The following is a 3,372-nucleotide window of genomic DNA, read 5'->3' as shown; positions in this document are numbered from 1 at the left end:
TCAGCTTCACTCAGGGTATAGTTGCCCTTCCCAGGTATGGGAAACCACTTTGAAGACAGGGTAACACTTTTCACAGGGCAAACACAGCCAGAGGCAGCCCCTCCCCTCTGCAGCAAGACAGTTCTCCTGGATGGGGGAACTAAAAAAGTTCAAAACTGGATATTGCATAAATCCTGAGAGAGGCTCCAAATTGGGCCACGAGAGTATTTATTGTAAGAGCTAGCCTTCAGGGAAAAGCTACTGATTCCAGACAGGCCAAAACCCTACCCACCTTCCAGCTCCTTCACAGCAGCTCGAAGCTGGAGAAAACAGCCACTTCCCTCCTCCACACAAAGCAGATTGTCTTCACACTGAACTAGTAGGGAAGAAGGATCACAAAGACCTTGTACCTGTCAGGCAGAGTTTCTTTCTACCTGCTCAAACAAACTGATTTTAGAATCCAACCAAGCCATGAATAAACTGATCACCACAAGGAATTTAGAGGCTCCATCAAGTGACTGGATATAGACACAAGGGAGACACAGGATCTCCCAAATAAATAGAAGAATTATTTTTCCTAATTAATTTTTAAAATTTTTCTACTTTTTTCAGAATTTTTATTTCATTGTTTTCCTTTCCCCCTTTTGTTATTTTTGTCTTGTTTTCTTCTTAATTGCTGTTCTGTTCATCTCCAGATACATAGCTGACCATGGTTACTAGGCTTCCTCCTTCCCTGTGTGCATACTTAATTCAGAATTGGTTACTCATTTTGCAATTTCTCAATCTTACTATCTTTAATTATAGTATTATTTCTTTATGCTTATTTTTAAGTGTTTCATTTTTAAAAAAATTAAATAGTTCTTTATTTTTGTTATTTTTGTTCTTTCTTTTTCTCTTTTTCCTCTTTCTGAATTTACACCTTATTTATCTTCCCTCTCTTCCTTTTTGTCCCTACATCTCTCGAATCTTATTTTCTCCTCATAAGTCTCCTTATAAATCTTAAATTCTGATCCTCTACTCCTTCCTTGATTTTCTCAGTCCATTGACTCCTAGTGGTTTGTTGTTAAGCTACTATATCTGTACTCATTTTGACTGGGTCAAAGTGGCCCATCGAGTTATCCTTTTGGTTCAGATTGATTCAAACCTCATGACAGATTGGATCATTGGTTACATCTGTATATAATCCCTATTCCCTTCTCCCCATCAAAGAAAAACAGAGATGGATTAGGGAATGCCTATTATTGTTTTGAACCTCTAAAATCAGTGCAAATACATGGCTGATGGTTGGATTTTGTCTTAAAACTATGCTCTGAAGTAGTATTTGACCTACCTACACATCCAAAACAGGAGAGATCGAGTGAAAAATATTTATCTTTGATTACAAATTTCCAAAGTCTGTGCAACTACAGGGCTCTGGGTGTGTGCTTGTCTTAAAATCGTGTTCTGGTGTAGAATTGGGGGTACTTTCAATCCCCCAAAAGAGAGATGAGTGAAAGTATTTATCTTTGATTGTGAACCTCCTAAGACTGCACAACTACTGGGTTGGTGCTTGTCTTAAAAATCTGTTCTGGTATGGAATTGGGAGTAGTTTCAATCTCATAAAAAGAGAGACATACTGAAAGTACTCATCTTTGATTATGAACCTCCTAATACTGCACAACTACAGGGTTCTGGGTTGGTGCTTGTTTTAAATTTCTGTTCTGGTATGGAAGTGGATATACTTTCATTTCAAAAAAGGAGAGATATAGTGAAATCACCTATATTGGGATGTGAACCACCAAAGTCTGTGCAACTACAGAGCTCTGGGTTGGTGCCTGCCTTAAAATTGTGTTCTGGTGTGGAATTATACACACTCTCATGTCCCCCCAAAAGTAGTGTAGAGAGAAAATACTCATTGTTGATTTTAAGCCTCCAAATTCTGTGCAACTACAGGACTCTGGATTGGTTCTTGCCTTAAAATAGTGTTTTAATGTAGAATTGGTTTTGCTTTCATTCCAAAATGGGTAGAACAAGACATAGAAACACAAGAAAAACAGAGGTCAAAGAGCCTCAATTCCCATTCAAGATAAACAGGCAACAGGGAAGTTAATGAATAGTCCAGAGTATAGTTGTCAATGTACTCTACAGATACTACTGTTAAACGTGCTGAATAAAAAGATTGAAAGTCTGAATAAGGCTGTATGTGGGCATGATGAGGATAACCAAATATTAATAGACAAATTCATGGAATACACAGAAAGCTGAATGAATTCCAACAGAAAGAAAGGGAGTCCAAAGAAAGTATGGACTCTCAACTAAGAGAGAATGAAGACTCAAAACCAAGTCAAGGAGGTAAAGAAGTCCATACAAAATCTAAAACAAAGCTTCAACACAGAAATTGAAATTACCAAAACTGACCAATTTGAAGGAAGTGAAATAAAAATAAAGTAGAAAGTCTGGACAGTAGGCTAGAATATGCAGAAGATTGAATCTCTGGAATTGAAGATAGCTTAGACTTAATAGAGAAAGAACAGAAAATTATTTGAAACAAATCCAAGAAGTATGATAGATTCATTCAACACTTAGAAGACATCATCAAAAGGCATATTTAAGGCTAATGTTTGTAGACATGGGCCTAGAAACAGTAGCTAAAGGAACAGGAAATTTATTTAACAGAATCCAAGCAGAGAACTTCCAAATAGACCAGATCAGAACAGGACATGTCACCTTCAAATTGTAATCCACACACAATCTATAGAGACCAAGGAAAAGTTGTCAGGCAGAAAGATCAATTACCTATGAAGGAAAACCATTGAGAATAACTGCAGATTTCTCAGCAGAGACCATGAAAACAAGATCCTGGAAGAATGTATACCATGCCCTAAAGACAAACAACTATCCAAGTATAGTGTACCCAGATAAACTCTCCTTCCTAACAGAGGGACAAATAAAAACCTTCCACAGCAAAGAAAAATTGAACAATATACCTCTACCAAACCATTACAAAAGATACTTAACAATGTCCTACACATAAAAAGACAAATAGGAACATTGTAAAGGAAGAGAAATGGCCCCCAGAGAATCTGGTAATCATAGTAAGAACTCAGAAGACATAGTCCCTACATAACATGGCAGGAACTACAAAATACCTTTCAATCTTAACTCTCAATATTACTGGAATTAACTCTCCAATAAAATAACATAGATGTCTATTTGGATCAAAAAGAAAGGTTTTTCTATCTACTGTTTCAAAAGACACATCTTGCCCACAAAAACAAATATATTCTGAAAGTTAAAAGCTGGAACAAATTCTACCAAGCAAATGCCAAGTGCTCCCTCTCTCCCCAAAAAACAGGCTGGAGTTACAATCCTAATATCAGATAACAGACCATATTAAAATTAGTGAGAAGAGTT

Source organism: Dipodomys spectabilis, unplaced genomic scaffold (assembly GCF_019054845.1).
Source record: "Dipodomys spectabilis isolate Male_0828 unplaced genomic scaffold, ASM1905484v1 ptg000356l, whole genome shotgun sequence".
Taxonomy (NCBI): Eukaryota; Metazoa; Chordata; class Mammalia; order Rodentia; family Heteromyidae; genus Dipodomys; species Dipodomys spectabilis.
The sequence above is the reverse complement of the archived record's forward strand: the minus strand, read 5'-3'. Positions refer to the sequence as shown.